This window comes from Schistocerca serialis, chromosome 9, assembly GCF_023864345.2.
Source record: "Schistocerca serialis cubense isolate TAMUIC-IGC-003099 chromosome 9, iqSchSeri2.2, whole genome shotgun sequence".
NCBI lineage: Eukaryota > Metazoa > Arthropoda > Insecta > Orthoptera > Acrididae > Schistocerca > Schistocerca serialis.
In genome coordinates, this window is record NC_064646.1 from 232,385,857 (window position 1) to 232,410,159 (window position 24,303).

The following is a 24,303-nucleotide window of genomic DNA, read 5'->3' on the forward strand; positions in this document are numbered from 1 at the left end:
TTACATTTGGTAAGAGCTCACGGTTGATTTCGAGTGGTGCAGACCTCACGAAGCCATGGACCCAAGTTATCAACAAGGCACTCTGCAGGCTGGTGGCTGTTCCATAATGGTATGGGCTGTATTGACATGGAATGGACTGGATCCTCTGGTCAAATTGAACTGCTCATTGACAGGAAATGGCAATGTTTGGATACTTGGAGACCATTTGCAGCCATTCATGGACGTCATGTTCCAGGATAACGATGGGATTTTTATAGATGACAATGCGCCATTCACCGGGCCACAGTTGTTCGTGATTAGCTTGAAGAAGATTGTGGACAATTCGAAAGAATGATCTTGCACTAGGGCCACCTTCTTAAATCCCGTAAAAGATTTACGACATATACTGACGAGGTTGGTTCTTGCACAATACCGTGCATGATCAACACTTTCGTAATTATGGACGGATATAGAGGCAGCATGGTTCAATATTTCTGCAGAGGACTTCCAACGACATTTTGAGTCTATGCCAGGTCCAGCTGCCTTAGCACTGTGCCAGCCAAAGGTAGGTCCGAAACGATATTAGAAGGTATCCCATGGCTCTGTCACCTCAGTCATTTTCTGCTGTGCATGTTACTACCCTAACATTGTGCCATTTTTGACAGTGGCCACGCATGACTGCCACACGAGGCAGCTATTGAATATCCCATCGTTTTCTCAGGAGTGTTCCCGAGTCTCTCTTCACACCGGTGTGCTGCTTGCCAGTATTTAGTACATAAATAACATCTGGAAGTCTCAGAGGCCTTACGGTGACGTCTCTGACTTTTTAATAGTTCAACTATGCATCTGTTTGCTCTGACTCGTCACAATAGTAGCAGAATTCTAGAAATTTTCTAGCTAACTCTGCCTTAGTATGTGTCTGCATCCATCTTACTTTGATCACAGTATCAGCATACATGCCTCTGATTCCCACAACTGTAATGTTACTTATCACGTTTCTTTACTGTTACCCTCCCAACATTTTACTGTTGTCACTTTACTTTCCTCTTCCTTTGGCATATTCGCACTTTCGTCTTACAGCACGAAATGAAATGAGTCACTTAAACTAATGTTCTCGCCCTTCTCCAACATGCTGCGCTCCGTAGTCTGTCATTTTCCAATCTCTGAAGGAAATATGCACGTCCTAGTGCATAAACCTATTCTATTATGGCGCTTAAATTTACATTTTCAGTCACTCTCTTATTGCAACCCTAAGGGACTTTGATTGCTAATTCATCCCATTTCCCCTTCAGGCTACAATTCCCCTGAATGTTGTCTGGCTTGAAATATTATACCCGTGTAACAATCTGTCGTACGTTTATCGGAAGTTTTTTCTCTGTTACCTCTGACTACCAAATTAGGTCTTGTATCACCAGTAATTTTATAATTGAGCTATCTAAATAATAACTCTTGGTCCTTACCTTTAGCTACCTCAAATGCAACATGCATATTCTCAGTAACTCCAGCACTGCCCCTTTGTTACTCTGAAATGTTCCTGAAACTAATACTAGCGGTTTCTCAGAACGTATACCGCTCCTATCGCTGCTGGAGGACGTCTTCTTACACATGGGATTTCAAATGTCTTGGCGCCATGTGGCTCGTTCCACCAGCGGGCCTCCTCTGCTCGTCTGCTTCTTGGGGCAACCTCTGGCATGGATCTCAGTCTGCTGGCCTATATGTCTTCTGTTTCTCCGGCACTGCAACACATACTGACTTGAACTGGTATCATTTTGTTTATAACTGCTCAACGTCAATCATACTGGGACTACGTTTAAACGGATATACAACGTAATCTAGATAATTATGTGCCTAGTAAGTGGGTTAAGGACAAAAGACCAACCATGGTTTGATAACAAGATTCGAGAAAATTTGAGGAAGCAGACGATGTTGCGCTCTAAGTTCAAAAGACAACATGTAAATGACTGCTAGCAAAGGATAGTAAAGATTGAAGCGTCTGTGAAAAGATCTATGCTTGAAGCATACAACAACTACCACCGTCATACATTTGCAAACCATATGACAAAGAACTCATGAAAATTTTGGTCTTAATGTAAAATCGCTGAGCGGGTAAAAGAGTATTCCATAGCACTGGCCTCTTACCTAGCTTGCATCTACCGCGAATCTCTCTCCCAGCGAAAAGTCGCCAGTTACTGGAAAAGAGCGCAGTTAATTCTTACATTTAAGAAGGACAAAAGAACGGACCACTAAAGTTACAGACTGCTATCCCTGACATCGGTATGCAGCAAAATCCTTGAACACATTCTCAGTTCTTATATAATTAATTTTTGAGCACTTTTATTTTCACAAGTCCTTCTTGATCACACAGATTTCTTTACACTTTATGAGGGTTTTCGGCTTATTGAGATCTTCGGATATGTTGTAAATATAAATACTGTGTAAGTGGCCAAGTTCTATTTATTAAGATTAAATCTATTCAAGTCTTAGAGATGCATGTAATATAAAATGTTAAATATTTATATCCATGTATAACAGTCATACATACCGTCAAAGTATTCTGATATAAATCATCGTCAAGTTAAAAATGAGCTTGCTAATACTCAGACTGCGTCAGTATTTATACAAAAACCTAATGCCGACAGTGGGAAATTTAGCCAGAGTACATAGTAAACCAAAGTCGCCAATATAAAATTAAAATGCGGTACGCACTGTCTTTAGTTGAAAGTTTTTCTCCCTTTGGCTAAACGAGCGCCTATCATTAAAAAAATATACTGATATACTATATGTGAAATTAGACTCTCACTTGAAATTCATAAAAAGTACAAATAATATGCGATACAACCCTTAGCCTGGTTAGGTAACGTAAAACTTTTATGAATGCCAGTATAAAAAATGGCCCTAACCAGGCGAGAGTTGTACTGAATATAGTTGGTACTTTTTATTGATTTCAACAACGAGTATATCAGTATATGTTTTTAATTACAGACGCTCGTTTAGCCAAGGGAGAAATTTTTTTAACTAAAGACAATGCATACTGAATTTTAATCTTTATATTGGCGGCACTGGTTTACTACGTACTCTGGCTAAGGTGCCGTCTGCTGGCATTAGGATTTTGTTTAAATACTGACGTAATCTGAGTGTTATCGAGCACATGGTTAATTTAACCATGATTTATATCAGAATATTTTAACGCTATGTAAGAATGTGGTACATGGCTGTAAATATTTTCTATTTCATATATCACTAAGCCTTGTATAGATTTAATCTTAATTAATTGAACCTCGTCGCTTAGACAGTATTTATAATTAAAACAGGTCTGAAGATGGCGATAAGCCGAAACCGGTCGTAAAGTGGATAGAAATATATGTGATCAAGAAGGACTTGTGAAAATAAAAGTGCTCAAAATAAAATGATCGTAGACTCATATACAGACTTAATGTCTTCAATTGATAATAAATTTTCTGGAGACTGAGAATCTTATCTCAACGAATCAGCATGCTTTCCGAAAGTATCGCTAGTGCGAAGCTCAGCTTGCCCTTTTCTCACATGATATGCTGCGAATTAAGGATGAAGCGCAACAGGCAAATCGCATACTTCTAGATTTCCGGAGAACGTTTGGACCGGTACCCCTTCGAAGCCTGTTAAAGAAGGTACGAGCATATGGATTAGTTTCACGGATACGTGAGTGCCCCAAATATTTCTTAAGTTATAGAACCCAGGATGTGGCCTTCGACGCCCAGTTTTCATCAGAAACAAGGATATCGTCAGGAGTGCTCCATGGAAGTGCGACAGGTCCACCGTTGTTCCCTACATAATATACAAATGATTTGGCGGACCGGGTGAACATCAATTTGCGGTTGTTTGCAAACGATGCTGTGGTGTAAGGTAAGTGTCGAACGCGAGTGACTGTAGGAGGACAAAATACGACTTAGACAAAATTTATAGTTGGCGTGATGAATGGCACTAGCTCCAAATGTAGAAAAATGAAAGTGAATGTGGATGATAAATCACAATACTGGGATACAGCGTTAATAGTGCCCTGTTTGCCACAGTCACGTCGTTTAAATACATAGGCGCAATGCTGCAAGCGATATGAAACGGAACGAGCATGTGAGAATTGTTGTGAGGAAGGCGAATGGTCGAATTCTGTTTATTGGTAGAAACATAAGTAAATGAGACCACATATAGGACGCTAGTGCAACCTATTCTTGGGTACTGCTCCTGTTTTTGGAGCCATACTGGGTCACATTAAAGGAAGACATCGAAGCAATTCAGAGACGGGCAATTAGATATTTTACTAACAGGCCCGAGCGACGCCTAAGTGTTCCGGACAAGGTGCAGGATCTAAAATGAGGATTCTGGGAGGGAAGGAGACATTATGTACCAGGAACACTATTGACATTATTTAGAGAACCAACATTTGAAGGTGACAGAAGATCGGCTCTACTGCCGCCACAGTATTTTGCCCACAAGGACCGTGAAGATAATATACGAGAAATTAGCACACATACGAAAGCACATACACAATCATTTTCCTCTCGGACTGTGTTTGAGTGGATCGGGAAAGGAGACGACTGACAAGGGTACGGAGTACACTCCACCACTCGTCGTATGGTGGATTGCGGAAACAGAAAAGAATCTTTGATAAGGATGGAGACATGTGAAAGTAGCAAGATAATACGCACTCCTTAAAAAAAGTATCTTTATTCATGATTATATGTGAGGTGTTTGACCATCTGCTATACAAGGTAAATGGGTGTAAGTGCAGACATGTGTACTGGTGACTGAGGACGGTGTACTGAAGAATATTGAATCAGTATTTAAGTCGATTGTAGACTAATAATTAGGGCTATTATTATTCTTACTTTTTCTGTCACGATAGTAGTACCTCCCCGGAAGTGTTGTACAAGTACGCCACTAACATTCATTTTCACCCTGTGTAACAGGTCAATTATCGATTTGTGTACGTGTGGAAGCAAAACGGATAGTATATACCGAAAGGCATAGTCCACTTTGTTGTGCAGTTGCGACCATGGAGAAAACATGAATTATTGTCCGTGGGTAGACTGATGCAGAAGAAAAAACCAACACATTGATGTATGTACGTATAAAGGTACCACATATAAAAATATCTGCATTGATAACTTCCGCACCCTGTACATTCCCGAGCTACTCCTCGAACCAACATTTTACTGTCGTAATTTCTTTACTGTGATTTCATATAATTACAAATGGCATTCCCATTGTGAGGAGACGAGCCATCTGTCTCTTGTTCTAATCTATATAAAATGCACTACCTAGGGTGCTTAGCTTGGACCTGTTCTGTCATCTAATAAATCAATGGCCACTTGGCCTAACTGCTAAATCAGATTCTACCTGACCAGTTATTACACCACTGGCCTCTTCGCACAACTCTCGCAGGGACAGGTACTGTCCAAAACATTGCTAACTGAGATGATGTGTTGTCGTGAACATTACACTAAATGATATATATATATATATATATATATATATATATATATATATATATATATATATATAAGTGTGTGTGTGTGTGTGTGTGTGTGTGTGGGTGGGTGTGTGACATTTGTTAGACTGCTACTCATGCTACTCATCTATCAGATGTAGCACTGGCCACTCATAGGTGAAGTAATACTGTTCCTTCTTCAACTGCTGTGTCCTAGACGCTGGCGCTTACTGCGTCCATAATTGCTACTCACTGACTCTATAAATGTTTACTACGTCCCATTTATGACCATGTATACGATCCTTAAGTGACTTTTGCGACTTGGAACTGTGTACAGACGACACTCTTCACCGTTTCTGGAATATTCAATCTACGTGTGGTAATATCCATGTGTTAGCAAAATCCAGAGAGGACTTTTCATTGTCATTTGACATGGTGACAAGTGTCACCCATGTGTTGTGGCTATAGCAGGTTGTCAAATGATAAAGAGTATTCATCTGCTTCCAAAGGGGCTACCGTTTACAAGTGCTCTGGTTCTCCCCGTTGTTGTCGCGTCTGCCGGTAAAGACCCATGGGTGACTGCCAAGAAGTTCCGTTCAGCAACACAGTACCTACTTCATCAACAACAGAAAGGACTGATCCCAGTGAAACAACTGAGTGAGCTGTGGAGACAACATCAGAGGGGACAACTTCTTCGGCCGGCACTGTGGCCGAGCGGTTCTAGGCACTTCTGTCTGGAACTGCGCGACCGCAACGGTCGCAGGTTCGAATCCTGCCTCTGGCATGGATGTGTGTGATGCCCTTAGGTTAGTTAGGTTTAAGTAGTTCTAAGTTCTATGGGACTGATGGCCTCAGAAGTTAAGTCCCATAGTGCTCAGAGCCATTTTAACAACTTCTTCAACCACAACAAATGCATCGACCTTAGCAGAAGAAGAAACAACAGTTGCTGACACAGCAACATATGGTTCAGTCACAACTGCTGAAACTGATTCTTCCACATCAGAGGAGACAAACGTGTCAACCTCAACTGCGTCGTAATGCTATCACATTGGGTAAGGTAAATTAGCACCACGCCTTACGCCATCGCTTTATGCGTCACTCTAAACACGCAAAACGTGGGGGACACGGAGAACATGTGAAAAATGAAGAACATGGCTCTTTTGACAGATAACGCATTTCGCAAGCGGTGTAACAAGAATGGTTCAACCAAATTTTAAGTAACCGTTCTAATAATCTTTTACTATTACGTGGATGAATTAGAAAGACGTAAAACACTAATAATAGGTTGGTTGATGCAGATATTGCACTGCAGAAGTGAATGCATAGCATGATGCTACGATAACAATTTAAAGAACCCAGTCAAACTCATTCATGTCACTACATTACTAATCATGCACTAAACAATAATGATAGCAGTACATACACAACAATGGAAATAATAAATCTATCAGTCTACTGCAATTGCTGAAATCGATGTTTGTGAAGCAACATTACGTTATGGTGCCAGACTTTAAATAACAACCAAGGTAAATTTAGGAAAATGAGGTGTAACCAAGCCTATTCAAAATTGTAGCTCTCTGCAACATATTCAGGTTTCAAAGTCCTTAACTTGAACGAAAACCTGTCATCCGGGTGAAGTACTTTACAAAAGATCGTCGAACTTACGTAGACTGTTGCAATGTTGATGTGGACTTTGCGTGTTTGATTGGCATTTCCATGACCTAATTATATCTCGTAATCCAGGACAGTAAATTCCTTCTTCCCGCATTAATATATCTCCTCCGCAATCACGACAAGCCCGGTTTTTCATCCAGATAAAAAATTTCCATACCACTGAACTTCAAGCAACACGTATCATCACAGTGCCAGCCGCCCACAGAATACTACTCCACACCGGAACGGTAAAGATGTTTATGTCTAGGTAGTGCAGTTCTCTTACAGCTATAATGAAATGTTTTACATGTTTTAGTATTTTATTATGCATTCTGCTGTTCTGAAAAGTTTAACTTTTGAGGGAGCTGATGACAGAAATATTGCATTTTTCCATAAATGCGAACCAAGGAACACTTATCTCCAGAAGATGTGCGTCAGATGGATATGTAGTGAACATGATGGTTTATGAGACTCTACTAACTGTAATCATCATCATCAAACATAACATCTAACGCCTGTTACACTATAAAAAGTCTGTTAAGTCGTTCTTACTATTAAAATGCCTTATAACTTACCAGCTGATAAATGCTCCTGTCAGATAAAAAAAAAGCCCCTATACTCTTCTTTAATAGAAGAGTGTTGTCAATCGGCAAAGATTCACAGCAATATTTTCTTGTCTGCTGTGAAATGAGGAGAAACTGAACGAAATACGTTCACTTTTAGAAATGTAGAGAAACGCAAACAATACGCACACTTTCAGCGCCAGCAAGATGTTTAACACGAAGTTTTGTATTTATATAGGTTCTGTAGGTATCATGACGTTGCTCTAAGTGGCATATTATGTCCAACAGTGACTTGTTAACGACCTGAATTGCAAAGCTAATTAAGAATGAATTTATATCTTTACTAGGCGAAAAATACGTTATATACAAAAAGCCTTTACCAACATTGCTATTTCTAGCATACCTGATGTCTAAATAACAATGCATCACAAGTCTGAGTAAACAATATAATTGTGTGGTCGTTGAAAATTTGTGCAACTGGGTATGCTTCAGGGAAAAGCTGCAACCAGTTTTGAATTTGTGTATAATAATTCTAACCGGCCGCGGTGGTCAAGCGGTTCTAGGCGCTCAGTCAGGAAACGCGCGACTGCTACGATCGCAGGTTCGAATCCTGCCTCGGGCATGGATGTGTGTGATGTCCTTAGGTTAGTTAGGTTGAAGTAGTTGTATGACCACAGATGTTGAGTCCCATAGTGCTCAGAGCCATTTGAACCATGTTTGTATAATTATTCTAATTTCGGAAATTATATTAGAAAGTTTACATAATACACAGTATCGAGACGACATGGTTTATGTACAAAGGTGATAATGGCAGTTTCACCAAATGGAGAGTCACGAACAACGCACTGAACGATCTCGATAAAAATATGTAGTTCACTAAAATTGATGAATTGTATTAAGTTTAAGTAACCTGATTAAGTGACTTGTCATGAATACTACGGAATATTGAAAAATACTGATCTTCATTACGTGAAATATCTAATGACGGGGATGATAAAAGAAAATGTATAAGCAGTGATTCAGAATCGCAACTTTATTCAAAGGATAACGTCAGCAAAGAAGAAGGTTCGACTTTAATACTGGAATAAATTACAATAGAACACCTACATGCTCGATCGTTCGACCGGCAGATAAATCACGAAACACTTCAGAAAAAACGCTTGAAAAAAAACAAAGTTCCTAAGGTTATTGGTGTCAGAAACATAAATCTTAAATAAGAAATGCCGTAATATTTAAATAGTTCTAGTATCATGGTTGCGTATTTATTACATACAACAAGAAGTCAATGGCACGAGTAGGTACTGGTCTCACTTTAGTCACTGAGCAAGGTGGCGCAGTGGTTGGCACAATGGACTTGCACTCGCGACGACGTCGGTTCAAAACCGCTCTCGGCCATCTTCCTTCCGATGTTCCGGGATTTCTCTAAATCGCCTCAGGCCAATGCAGGGTAGGTTCCTACGAAAGGGTACGGCCGACATCTTTCCCCATCCTTCCCCACTCTGATGGGGCCGATGACCTAGCTGTTTGGTTCCCTCCCCCAAATCACTTCAGTCTGCTAGGCTCAAGACGTAGGAACAAGATGAGTGTTCTAAAGAGCGTCCGATACATTTATGAGCTGTTATAAAAAAAAGTGGACAATTACGTCGATAAACATGCAGCCTACGAAACCTCTCCTGAATGCAGCCAGTTATTACAGAGTTATAAGAAAGCGAATAAGTATGTCAATTTTTTTTTGTATGGAAATATTACACTGTTAACAGTACTTTTGACATTCTGTAGCCTTCTGTTTATATCAGTTTATATGTTCAGCCAAAAACTTCTCTTACATACAATAGATATAGTATTGTGTTGTCTTTGATTACATAACAAGTAGGATGGAATACGGGCCACGGAAGTTCAAGTTGTTTGTTCGTTAGATTACAATCTAGTGAATATACATGAGTGCAGTCCATATTTGAGTCCGAGAAAAAAGTGTATATATAAATTTTTTCTTACATCTAGCTGTGGTTGAGGCACATCTTTCAATGTAGCGTTCTTACAAATAAGCGTAGTTTTGCGCAAGATGTGCTGCCAGAGGTAGGGTTATTTTTAACCTTGGATTAATATTTTCTCTCTTACACCGTCTTTGGATCATGTTTAGCTGAAAACCAAAGAAAAACTGCGAACAGGGCCTTCAGACTTTCATGTCAATGGTTATTAAAGAAGAGTTTCGTTCTTTGGTGTACTTGCTTAAGTTTCACATTTGATCATCCACACATACGTTTTATTGCTACTACAGTAGAAAGTTTATTTTCTAGCGCAATACATATACAGACATCAATGTCATTACATTGTAAGCAGAATAATATACATATTAGCTTTATGATTTGTTTGTAAATGCGAATTCGTTATAGTCATAAAAATTATACAGACACTGAAGAGCCAAAATATGTCTTCCTGCTTAACAGCCTGTTTGTCAATCTTTGGAACGAAAAACATCACTGATTCTGGGTATCAGAGGTCCGAGAGTTTTTTGCTAGGTTTGTGTAGGTACATCTACATCTACATGTACATCTACGTGATTACTCTGCAATTTACATTTAAGTGCTTGGCAGAGGGTTCATCGAACCACAATCATACTATCTCCCTGCCATTCCACTCCCGAACAGCTTATTTTGTTTTGATGATCATTTCTACCTATGTAGGTTGGGCTCAACAAAATATTTTCGCATTCGGAAGAGAAAGTTGGTGACTGAAATTTCGTAAATAGATCTCGCCGCGACGAAAAACGTCATTGCTTTAATGACTTCTATCCCAAGTCGCGTATCATATCTGCCACACTCTCTCCCCTATTACGTGATAATACAAAACTAGCTGCCCTTTTTTGCACCCTTTCGATGTCCTCCGTCAATCCCAACTGGTAAGGATCCCACACCGCGCAGCAATATCAGAGGACGAACGAGTGTAGTGTAAGCTGTCTCTTTAGTGGACTTGTTGCATCTTCTAAGTGTCCTGCCAATGAAACGCAACCTTTGGCTCTCCTTCCCCACAATATTACCTATGTGGTCTTTCCAACTGAAGTTGCTCGTAATTTTTACACCCAGGTATTTAGTTGAATTGACAGTCTTGAGAATTGTACTATTTATCGAGTAATCGAATTCCAGCGGAATTCTTTTGGAACTCATGTGGATCACCTCCCACGTTTCGTTATTTAGCATCAACTGCCACCTGCCACACCATACAGTAATCTTTTCTAAATCGCTTTGCAACTGATACTGGTCTTCGGATGACCTTACTAGACGGTAAATTACAGCATCATCTGCGAACAACCTAAGAGAACTGCTCAGATTGTCACCCAGGTCGTTTATATAGATCAGGAACAGCAGAGGTCTCAGGACGCTTTCCTGAGGAACACCTGATATCACTTCAGTTTTACTCGATGATTTGCCGTCTATTACTACGAACTGCGACCTCCCTGACAGGAAATCACGAATCCAGTCGCACAACTGAGACGATACCCCATAGGCCCGCAGCTTGATTAGAAGTCGCTTGTGAGGAACGGTGTCAAAAGCTTTCCGGAAATCTAGAAATACGGAATCAACTAGAGATCCCCTGTCGATAGCGGCCATTACTTCGTGCGAATAAAGAGCTAGCTGCGTTGCACAAGAACGATGATCTCTGAAACCATGCTGATTACGTATCAATAGATCGTTCCCTTGGAGGTGATTCATAATGTTTGAATACAGTATATGCTCCAAAACCCCACTGCAAACCGATGTCAATGATATAGTTCTGTAGTTCGATGGATTACTCCTACTACCCTTCTTAAACACTGGTGCGACCTGCGCAATTTTCAAATTTGCAGGTACAGATCTATCGGTGAGCGAGCGGTTGTATATGATTGCTAAGTAGGGAACTATTGTTTCAGCGTAATCTGAAATGAACCTAATCGGTATACAATCAGGACCTTAAGACTTGCCCATACCAAGCGATTTGAGTTGCTTCGCAACCCCTAAGGTATCTACTTCTAAAAAACTCATGCTAGCAGCTGTTCGTGTTTCAAATTCTGGAATATTCCATCCGTCTTCCCTGGTGAAGGAATTTCGGAAAACTGCGTTCAATAACTCCGCTTTAGCGGCACAGACGTCGGTAACAGTACCATCGGCACTGCGCAGCGAAGGTATTGACTGCGTCTTGCCGCTTGTGTACTTTACATGCGGCCAGGAATTTCTTCGGATTTCCTACCAAATTTCGAGACAATGTTTCGTTGTGGAACCTATTAAAGGCATCTCGCATTGAAGTCCGTGCCAAATTTCGCGCGTCTGTAAATTTTAGCCTACCTTCGGGATTTCGCGTTCTTCTGAACTTCGCATGCTTTTTCCGTTGCCTCTGCAACAGCGTTCGTACCTGTTTTGTGCACCATGGGGGATCAGTTCCATCTCTTACCAATTTATGAGGTATGAATCTCTCAATTGCTGTTGCTACTATGTCTTTGAATTTGAGCCACATCTCGTCTACATTTCCATAGTCAGTTCGGAAGGAATGGAGATTGTCTCTTAGAAAGGCTTCTAGTGACACTTTATCTGCTTTTTTAAATAAAATTATTTTGCGTTTCTTTCTGGTGGATTTGGAAGAAATAGGTGATCACTAATCCCTGTATCAGTCATGATGCTCTCTATTAGCTCTGGATTGTTTGTGGCTAAGAGGTCAAGTGTGTTTTCGCAACCATTTACAATTCGCGTGGGTTCGTGGACTAACTGGTCGAAATAAATATCGGAGAAAGCATTTAGGACAATCTCGGAAGATGTTTTCTGCCTACCGCCGGTTTTGAACAAGTATTCTTGCCAACATATCGAAGGAAGTTTGAAGTCCCCACCAACTATAACCGTATGAGTGGGGTATCTGTTTGTTACGAGACTCAAATTTCCTCTGAACTGTTCAGCAACTATATCATCGGAGTCTGGGGGACGGTAGGAGGAGCCTATTATTAACTTAGTTCGACTGTTAAGAATAACCTCCACCCATACCAATTCGCACAGAGTTCCTACTTCGACTTCACTACAAGACAAACCACTACTGACAGACACAAACACTCCACCACCAATTGTGCCTAATCTATCTATCCTAAACACCGTCTGAGACTTCGTAAAAATTTCCGCAGAACTTATTTCAGGCTTTAGCCAGCTTTCTGTACCTATAACGATTTCAGCTTCTGTGCTTTCTATTAGCGCTTGAAGCTCAGGGAGTTTCCCACCACAACTACAACAATTTACAACTACAATTCCGACTGTTGTTTGATCCAAGCACGTCCTGTATTTGCCATTCACCCTTTGAGATTGCAGCCCACCCCGTACTTTCCCGAGGCCTTCTAACCTAAAAAACCGTCCAGTCCACGCCACACAGCCTCCGCCACCCTTGTAGCCACCAGCTACGTGTAGTGAACTCCTGACCTATTCAGCAGAACCCGAAACCCTACCACGCTATGGAGCAAGTCAAGGAATCTGCAACCAACACGGTCGCAAAACCGTCTGAGCCTCTGATTCAGACCCTCCACCCAGCTCTGCACCAAAGGTCCGCAGTCTGTTCTGTCAACGATGCTGCAGATCGTGCACTCAGCCTTCATCTCGTAAGCAAGACCGGCAGCTTTCACCAAATCAGATAGCCGCTGTAATCCCGAGAGAATTTCCTCAGATCCAAAGCGACATACGTCATTAGTCCCGACGTGTGCCACCACCTGCAGCTGGCTGCACCCTATGCTCTTCATGGCATCCGGAAGCACCCTTTCCACATCAGGAATGACTCCACCCGGAATGCACACAGGATTACTTCCCCTCCTTAGCAGCCATATCCCGAAGGGGCCCCATTACGCGCCTGACATTGGAGCTCCCAACTACCAATAAGCCCACCCTCTGTGATTGCTCAGCCCCACTGCGGGCAGCAACCGGGGCAACCACAGCGGCAGACCGACCTGGGGACAGATAGGACGAGGTTGACATGCCCGTGATACCCAAGTCCGGCTTCCCACAGTGGTGCCTGTTGGCAACAGCCTCAAGCTGCAGGACCTAAGTCAGCGCCACCTGCAGCTGTGAGCCAAGCGATGCCAGCTCAGCCCTCATCCGAACACTGCAATCACAGTCCCTGTCCATTCTAATCGCTGTTGAACACAGTTACTGAAACACGAGTCCGTGCCTAGATAACGCAAGGGAAACACACAAAGAATGTATGAACTAACGTATATATATATATATATATATATATATATATATATATATATATATATATATATATATATATATATATATAAGGGTGGTCCTTAAAACTACAAAGAACGAAGCTCGCCTAGCTTGAAGTGGGAAACGAGATGGAGCTATGGTTGGCCCGCTAGGTGGCGCTGCCATAGGTCAAACGATATCAACTGTGTTTTTTTGAATAGGAACCCCCATTTTTATTATACATATATAAAAGCAGTACTTACGTTCAAAGAACCAAGGTGAATTTATTAGTTCACATGCAACACCATGATAAACACAATTTACTCACCTTTGGGCCATGCCGTGTGGCTCCCACAGGTGACAGCAACACCACAGGTCTGAGTCTGGCAAGCGAGATGTTAAAATTTGTAAATAGAGTCCTAGCATGAATGTGTTAATCCCAGAATGAATGCACTGAATAAAATCTTCTGCCAAGTCGCCAGGTACCTTCAATAGTGAATGCTGTATTCGCCTGATAAACATAGGCATGGAGAGTGTGCAGGTTGTGTGTGTCTGCTTCAGACCTTCCTCAAAAGGTATCGGAGTCCAAGTGGTTTTGCCATGAGATTGGGCGCCGAGTGTCATTATGGTGCAGCTTCTAGCGACTCTCTTACATAAGCTGGCCTTGCAGTGTAGTTTGGATTTAAAACGGTTTTATTTACAAGACCTGCAATATCTTCTTCTCCCAAATCGCCAATTATCCTATCTCATATACTTTGTTCACAATGTTGTTTACCGTAATGTCGGATGATTTTTACAGTACAATACAGTAAATACCTTCCTACTTGACGATTTGTATTTCAGATTTGTTATGAGGAAGTTTCTGACTTTATGAAAATATGAGAAAGGAGTAGGGTTTCAGAGGACAGAAGAGAGATAGAGTGTGAATTAGGGCGTCGTCAGAGACTGGATAATCCGTTGCTAATAGCTACTATTAATTGTATACCGTCATTCCGATTATTTCCGATAATAGCAGCAGTCAGGGTTACATGGTTCCCCAAACTGACCTAGTACCAAACTGGGGCTTAGGTTTGATAGAAAACCCTATGTATTTAGTTTGAGGAGAAGGTCCCATGAATGAAATTGCGATCTGTCAACTGAATTAGCACTTTAAGCGAATGAACAAGGCAAGATGTGCTGCTGTTTACGAAATAGTGATTTCAGATGGCGTTCTAGTTGCATTTTTCTATCTGAACTCTCTGATTGGCATTATTTTGGTTCTCCTACCTTTTACGACCCTGTAACTAATGCCCTTGGTGTTTATATTCATCGTAAACAAAATTTTCTCTTTTCTAACGAATTCTTTTTCATGCAAATTTGTATTTTGTTGCTGGATAATATCTTTCATCAAACGGTCGTATTCTTTCTGTGGCACTTCGCTGCTTCTTTAGTTGTACTGTTTCTGTGGCACTTCGCTGCTTCTTTAGTTGTACTGGGTGAAATATAGGTATCTATGTGTGTCATTACAATTTTTAATACCTTAGTAATGATTGACCAGTGTTATTGTTAATCACAGTCACAACTTCTATTTTGTTAACTCCGTATTGCACAAAGCAAGGATCAGTCGTTTATGACTGAACTAGTGTGGAAACGAGGATACTTTGTTGTAGGCAGTTAGGAAAAATGTGAAAGGTAGAGCTTCTTTATTGAGACTGAAGTTCTGGGATGAATTGACAAAATAAATCAAATCATCATGAGGAAAAGAAGTACTTTATTTCCAATAGAATTGTGGAAATTAATATTCGTGCGAGTTATTTCTGCATATGGTGCTGTTATTACTCGTATTATTGAAAGAGCGACAGATATCGTAGCAAATAGTCTGCATTTATTAGTGAAGATGTTATCATTACTACGGTGGTGAACAGCAACAGGCCTGGAATTGTCAGTAGCCGTTGTACGTCAGTGAGGTTGTTGGTTGGTAAGAGCTCATCCACCTTCTTGCGTCGTGGTTTAGCCCCTAGATGGACGAAGCGGTGGACGCTAGAGAGGAGGACAAGAAAAAGAACTTGGTTATTACTTTGTTTCTATCATATCTCGAGCCATCATCACGTTCCACAATTAACTTTTTATATCAACGAATGTAGCATACGAATTGCAGAGAATACACAAGGACCTGTATGTTACGTTTGCAGGAAGTGTCTCCTTAGCTATTTTGTTGCTGTGCACGTCTATAGCAGAGAGATAGGAACAGCAACAGACCGTCTGTACACTCATCGTGCACAAATGTCAATCAGTATTTTATAAATGGGGTTGTTGGCTTCGTTCTCACCCATCGTTGTTGGCAAAGTGTATGAATACTGCATAGCTTTCAATTGCGAAAGGCGGCATATATCAGTAAACGTTTTTGACCAAGGCATAGTCTTTTAATATCTCTTCTTAGTTTGACACAACAGAAAGTCTATGTGTCGAGGAGGCATCACAGAAAAACTATTACGGTTCAAGTAAGTGTTGTATTATCGTCGTGGGTGAAGAGTTAACAATTAACTATTTCAAACTGACAATAGGCAAGGATTCATGATTTACATTGTGGAAACGTCAAGAATTATGCCGCGATGGACATGGTACCGTTCCAGTGGTGCCGGATTTTAATTTATTATGATGTTCAAAAGCCTACTGTACGATTTCTTTTCCTGTTTACCGTCTCTGAAGCTTATCTTATTGAGGAGTTGAATGACTGCGAGGTTGTTTTAATACCAAGCAGTGGATTTTAATAAATATAGCGAAACCTAACACACACAGACACACACACACACACACACACACACACACACACACACACATATATATATATATATATATATATATATATATATATATAAAAACCGACTCAGTACTACCACTACTACCACTCTCCTTGGTTGAGTTCTGTAGTGGCAGCGGAGTGTGGTTGAGAACACTATGTGCCTTATATTTTATAATAGCTTTACATTCTATTAATTCTATGTTTAAGATGCGTGGCCGGCGTTCTATTTGAAGTGGTCTGTTTCACCGTGTCTGCCTCAGAGCTGTTACGTTTAATGCTTCGAGGAAAGTAAAACTGAGTTCAGAATTAAAAATAAGTATGAATGTTACTATGTCGGAAGTTTAAACGAAGTATCAACCGGCATTGCTGCCGACGTCGGGCGAGGAATGTATGACTACAGCCGTGTCTGTTACTGAAATGACGTTTGTAGACAAGTTCACATTACTTTCATTCTTCGAAGAACTGGAACCGTCATCCCTACATCTAAATTCCTCCGGCACCAACGGGGAAGGTGTACTTTACACCCATCTCTCGTAAGTACTATAATCTAGTCATGTACTTCATATTTAAAAATTTTGAAAAAAATGTATACTGGTTCCCAAGAATGCTTCTGCCATATTCTACAGTACTTTTAAACTTTTATCATTTAAAGTTAATTCAGAAATTTAAGTTGTAGTGATAAATGTAGTTGTAGTAGTATCCTAGTAGTCCATACGACTTGCTACAACGACAGTCATATTAAATATTTTCAACTTCTGAACGCTAGTTACACGTCATCTATTTAAAATGTAGGCTGTTAGTAAAAGTCCACAACAGCTAAGATTATCTGTACTTTTTTTTAACTTTTAGCTTTCGTGGTGCTGTTGATGAACAAGATAGAATCGAGTTTAATAAGCTGTAGGTAGAGACAACATTGGGTAAGGGCGGTAATGAGAATAGAATTAGTGCAGAAATGTTTCGGGTGAGTGAGTACCAACCATGTTAAGTGAGTTTGCCAGTTGGTACGTAAGGGAAAATGTGCAATGTCTTAGTGACTAGCTGCACGGAACGGAAACTGTTTTAATTATTATGTCTGATATGTGCAGTAGGATAGCAGGATTTACTGCTACTGTTCCCTTCATTTGCGTTATATGCGGAAAAAAGCTGTGTATGCTTGGACTCACGCTGTTGAATTTCCCTAGTCAGCGAGAATTGTTACCGGAATAACGATTCAACTTGAAAAATTCCATCATTGGTTTCAGATGTGGGTACATGTAAGATGGAAAATTCGGACGAGATGTTATTACTAAGCGACTCCGATTAAATACCACTATTTAACTTCAAATTCCGCGTGAGAGGGGGAAGTCATTTAGCAGTATCGCAAACTTTGGGCTGTTATTTGATAAAACATTCGAGCCAGAGGGTAGCTTTACAAAGCACAAACATGTAAATTTTGTGAGCTTACGATACCATTGGTAATTCCGTTCTGAAAAGATGTGGAAGGGTTTGGCCAGCAGTTGATTAAAGAGACCTGAATTACAAAGTAATCCTCCAGTCTATTTCACTACGAGACTTCCATTCATGTTTTCGTGCTACGATAAGTCAGAGATATTTATTACACTGGACCTAAACCAGGCTTATATCAGATACCGTTTGCAGAAACGTCTAAGACAATCACAGCCTTCACAATGCACTAAAACTTATATGAATTTAACTGAGTTTTGTTCAAGCCTTCAACAGGAGCTGCGGTGTTGTTACGTCTCCTGGGCAACATTTTTTGACACAGCTAGGTGTTGTGCCTGCATTTACCATAATGAAATGAAGTCAGAGTTACACAGATACGGTTCCAGGATTCCTTTATAAATAGCCTTTCAAACGCGATTACATTCACTTTATTGTGAATACGAGGAACTCATTGTAACTGGACTGATAAACGATCTTATGGATACACTTTATACATAACATATTATAACATAATTTTTTTTTCGAGTCATTCCTGTCGCCATTTGCATATTTTTCAGCATCGATCAAGATCGATTCAAGAGAGTTTCACGTGCGCATTTCAAACATCGCTGTAATCATTTTCGTGACTACTAGATTTTTAAAAAAGAAGACACTATAGCCAATTTATGAAGCACATGCAGTGATAGACCACTTCTGCGAGAAATGTTTCTCAGGTTTCACTTCAGCATATGCACATACTGAGTCGTTTATACAAAATAAGTCTTGAGAATTATTTCACAGTAAAGGTTCAGCCTCTTATTCATTTACACAGCATCACTTCTGGACATATCTTTCCCTGTTGCACTCGCAAATTGAGCGAGGGCAAAACTACTGTCTACAAGCCTCCACACGAGACCCAGCTTCTGTTGTCTCATCTTCGTGGTCCTTGCTCGAAACGTACGATGCCGGCAATAGAATAGTTCTGCTGTCAGCCTTAAAACCGAGTTCTCTAAATTTCTGGGATGGTGCCTCGAGGGAAGTGCGCCGTCTGCCCTCCGAGGTTCTCATTTGAGTCCACAAAGTGTATTTCCCTGCTGATCGAACCGTCCGGTAACAAATCTAACAGCACGAATCTGAATTATTGCGATGTTTTCCTTTAACCCGACCTGGTGAGTATCCCAAGCACATGAGCAGTACACAAGAAAGGGTCCAGCGTTCTATATGCCGCCTCCGTTATAAATGAGCTACATTAACCCAAAATCCTTCCAATAAACCGAAGTCGATCATTCGCTTTTCCTGCTAAAAACCTGACCTGATCGTTCCATTTCATATTGCTTTGTAAATTTTCGCCTAGATGTTGAATCGATGACTAACTCTGTATTCTAAAGTTACAGGAATTGTTTTTTTTCCTACTCGAACACATTATCTTATATCTTTCTAAATTTAAAGCACGTTGCAACTCATCACACCAACTAGAAATTCTGTTTACGTCATCTTGCGTCGTCCAGTCAACGTCGACACCTTGCCGTACATCACAGAATCATCAGCAGAAAGACGTAAATCTCTGTAGCCTGTCCGATCACTTACGTATGTAGAGAATAAAAGCTGTGAAATCATGCTCCCCAGAGATGTTCCTGACAATGCACTTGTCTCTGGTAAACACTTGCCGACAAGGAAAACGTACTGGGTTGTATTACTCAAATAGTATTGGCTCAAATGGCTCTGAGCCTATGGGACTAAACATCTGATGTCATCAGTCCCCTAGAACTTAGAACCAGTTAAACCTAACTAACCTAAGGACATTACACACATCCATGCCCGAGGGAGGATTCGAACCTGCGACCGTGGCGGTCACGCGGTTCCAGACTGTAGCGCCTAGAACCGCTCGGCCACCTATGGCCGGGCACGCAGCTTATGGGAACATTAATCATATCGACCGTGGATCTCTGGAGCGTAGTGCTCATAAACGCTGTAACATCAAATAATCAGTGAACCAACAACTGAGCAGAGATCCAGAAACTTATTAATAAGTTCATGGCTCATATACGAATAATACAAAACTTTCAGTTATGTCAAATATTCATCCACAGGTATGATGCTAGCTGGTGCTACGAAGGATACAGAAAATTGCTCAACCGGGGAAAGCAATAAGTCTGCAATGCAAAAATATGGCATACCTTAGGTGGCACTGTACGAGAGCTTAGGTTACGTGGAAGAATCTCCGTAGCTTGGGTGAAGGACAGAAAAAGCCAGCTGACAAGGTGAACAAGTTTTTTCAGCTTTAATCAGCCCAAATGCTAATAAAAACTACTTTCTGATAGAAAATTAAGGCTAAATGACCCAGATCCTTACTACTTAAACCACGTTACAGCACGTGAAATTAGAAAAGCTGTAATGAGAATCCCTTCTGAAGCAATAGGTATCGACACTATTAGGCGTACCATATTCCAAAATATACCACACGGCATCGTGCGAGCCTCGGCTAACCTTCACTGGCGGAAAAAGTCGCAACACCAAGAAATAGTTGTGAGACATCAGAGCTACTCTAAATACACGCTGTAGCAGCCGTGAGCACTAGTTACTTTTGATAGTGGACACGGTGTGCTGCTGTTAGTCAAGGACGCGTTTATGGTGACTAGGTTTGAACCAGGTCGTGTAATATAGTACTAGAAGCTGGATGCTCCGTCTCCGATACTGTAGAAAGACTTGGCAGGAACGTAGCCACTCTGCGCTACTGCTGAAATCGGTCGTCACGAGATTAAACAGTCGCAAGAAGATCGGTCTCCGGATGGCTACGTGGCACGACGAAGACCATACGTTCGGCGTGTAGTTCTGGGGCATATTTCAGCGGCGGTTGACATCATAGCGCCATAGAAAGCTGTTATAAATCTGTTACTTCAAGGACAGCTCTGAGCCAGACGCCTTGTAGCGTGCATTCCGCTGTGCCCAAACCATTGGACAGCGCGGTGGCAGTCTGTCGTGTTTTCTGGTGAAAGCAGGTTCTGTCTCTTTGCCAGTGACGGCTGTGTGTTGGTTACTGGGACATCATTTGAGGGCCTGCGGCCAACCTGTCTACTTTCTAGACGCAGTGGACCTATACGTAGAGTTATGGTCTGCGATGCGATTTCATATATCAGATGGAGTACTCTTATGGCTATCCAACGCACTCTGACAGCAAATCTGTACGTCAACCTGTAGATTGAACCTATTGTGTTGCCATTCATGAACAGCGTTCCAGGGTGTATTTCCCACATACAGTTGTTTTCACTCAACATGCTCTACAAAGTGTCGACATGTTGCCCCAGCCTGCTCTATCATCACATCTGTCTCCAATCGAACCCATATGGAGCATCATCACACAACAGCTCCACCGTCCTCCACATTAATTATTCTTGGTATTGTGACATTTTTTCCGTCAGGGTAATTAAATTTACCTTCGAGTTTGGGACACAACGCCTTCAATGAGTAACAAGTAAAGTTCAGACTACTCCTAAAAAAACCACATGCACTTAGTGATAAACTAATTACCAGATAATACCAAGACGCTGGATTATACACTTCGCTAACGTTGTTTTCCAGGGGTATCGGCTTGCTATCTGCTCTGGTCGCTGAGGCGGGAAGTGGCGCTCGTAGACTTTGACGGGGCAGGTCCCTCCCATCGCGTCCTGTGCAGGAAAGTTGAGTTAGTTACTGCTGAGTATTTTCCTGGAAGTAAAAGTGTTTACAATCGCTTTATTCAGCTACCCGATGACGTGGTAATCCACTTACGGATGCTGAAAGCAGGAGCTACAATCAGCTACATTCTACCAGCTCTACTTTCTTTTCTGCATGCAAATTGCCCGGAGTATAAGTTATCATTAGTTTGTCTGTCTGGTGTTTTTTACTATCAATTGTGCATTGAGATCTCTGGATTTGCGGAATTAGCCTGGTAGCTTGTACTGATAGCCTATATCAGGGATTGCATGATTAGTTGAGAGAGTGTACTGACGGGGAATCAATTACGCACATCACTCTGTGGTTCTGTTTAAACGGTTAAGGAACCGGGACTGAGCAAGGATGTTCTATTTTTTGGAAATTTGTGGTAAGTTCCTATATGACCAAACTGCTGACGTTATCGGTTCCTAGGCTTACACACTACTGAATATAATCTAAAATAAGTTACGGTAAGGACTACACATACACCCATTCCCAAGGGAGGACGCGAACCTCCGACGGAGAGAAACGTGCGTATTTAAGTGTTACCTTTTGTTGGCAAGAGTACGATAAGAACTGCATTGTGGTTTCGCATTGCACGTTATTTACTGTCAAATACTGAAATGTGGCAATAAGGAAAGACGTATGTTGGTCACTGCGGTTCAGCTGGATAAGGTAAGGTTAGTGCCGTCTTTGGGTAAATGGGTTTTTGTACGAAAATTGTAAGTCATATCTTACGACAAACGGCCTTACTTGTAAGAGGCGGATACGTTAAGAGTTAGTTTGGTTGTAGTTCGGTGAGTTTCCACTAGTGTATCTACTAATTCATAGCAACGATTACGACAAACCGGGCTCAGGTAATACCTGTTAAGTGTGCAACTTATTCGGCTATTGATGGTGTTAATTGTTACCTGTGATAACCATTTAACCCATGTATAATCAATACCACGAGGCAGCTGTGTTTGTTCGAAACAGCTTAGACCGATTTGCGGACACTAATAATTACCAACTATAAGATAAGTAACTGAAGTGTGTTGTCTGCCTTACTATTTGGTATTCTTTTATGTCAGAATTTTACTTTCCTGCAAATATAGTTTCACAAGTTAGTGTCAACATTTTTTTCTAGGGCACTTCTTTACGTTTTAAAGGTGCTGCAAATTTTATTTAATTAATAGTCGTGCTCAAACTGTAAGGATTGACATAAATTCATCGCTTGAAAATAAAATCGCTGATTAAAAGCAAAGTAACATATGTAATTTTTCATCATAAAATATGACCTTGAAAATATATTTAAAACTTAGCAGTAAATATATTAAACTACCACAAGCACCAACAAATATCAGTACTTATTAATTGTATAAAAATAGCAACGAAGATTGAAAAGAATATGAGCATAAAAATCGCATAATTTTTGGAATACTCAATTAATTTTAAAAAATATTTCTTTTAGTATATTTTTCAGACATATGTAGTGCTAATATACAAACCAGACTGCAGTTCGTCTTCTGCAACCGGAGGCCCTCCTGCCAGCCCTAGGCACTCCTTGGGACATACCACCTGTGCAGAGATGGCTCCTGCGCAAAGGAATTGTTTTGTAGTTTTAATATGTTTCATACAACGCAATTGCACCAGTACATTCATCATTCACAACAGAAAATTGAACTTATTTAGATGAGAGACCTAAACAGTTACTAAATGTTCACTTTACACATCAAAAGTCTCACAGTACTATATCTCGATGCTTTTCCTGTATTTACTATGGTCAACTGACCTCTGAGATGTGAGAAAACAGTTCCAGAATCTGTAATAATTTACCAAACTGTCATCCATTCAATGGGAATTACATTCACTTCTGAGTCTATAAGAGTAATTTAACTTAATGACCAGTGGAGACGTACTTGCAGACACGCATGGATGGATGTGCCATATCATATCATAGCAGGACCCCTTTGAGTGTCATCCACCCAACTTTACAGCATGTTCTAAGCCGGTTTTATTGCCCTTTATGCCCTCCTGCACACGGCGACACTTTCAGCTGCTTGCCTTCGTGCTTTCCAAAACATACGTTACACTGTAAGGTCACCTTATCTCACTCCAGTTGAGAAAGTTTAGAGCATTATTGGAAAGACCCTCCAAGTAACTCGGCATTTTGAAGATCTAAAGAGCAATTGGGACTGCATGTACCAAGATATCCTTCAAGAGGATATCCAACCATTCTATCAAACAATGTCAACACTAATAACTGCTTACATAGCGCCAAAGGTGGACCAAAGCGTAAACGACTTCCTTAACTTATGAAGCTTTTCCTCTTGAATTAACTATCGAATTTTTTCTTAAGTTGCAATCATTTGTTGACTGTACACGCACATTACATCAACCGAGTTCCGTCCCAGCCCTTCGTGATGCATCACTTTTTGTCTTAGAGTATATTCGTAAAGTAATTCTGGCGCAAGGATTGTCCTTTTTAGGAGCAGTAGTGGTCCATTTCATAATAAATAACCTTTTCGTTCCAAATCAAGGCGGGAGGAATATGGGAATCATTTATCTGCATACGTG

At 40.8% G+C, this 24,303-nt stretch overlaps 1 long non-coding RNA gene across 1 annotated transcript; it reads right to left on the reverse strand.

The window, feature by feature from the left end:
* Positions 1-15,690: 15,690 nt before the first annotated feature.
* Positions 15,691-23,272, reverse strand: LOC126419801 (uncharacterized). Its single transcript, XR_007576002.1, has 3 exons — positions 23,235-23,272; positions 21,583-21,719; positions 15,691-15,869 (listed from the first exon to the last, which is right to left on the reverse strand). It is a non-coding gene; the product is annotated as an uncharacterized LOC126419801 (long non-coding RNA).
* Positions 23,273-24,303: the final 1,031 nt, after the last annotated feature.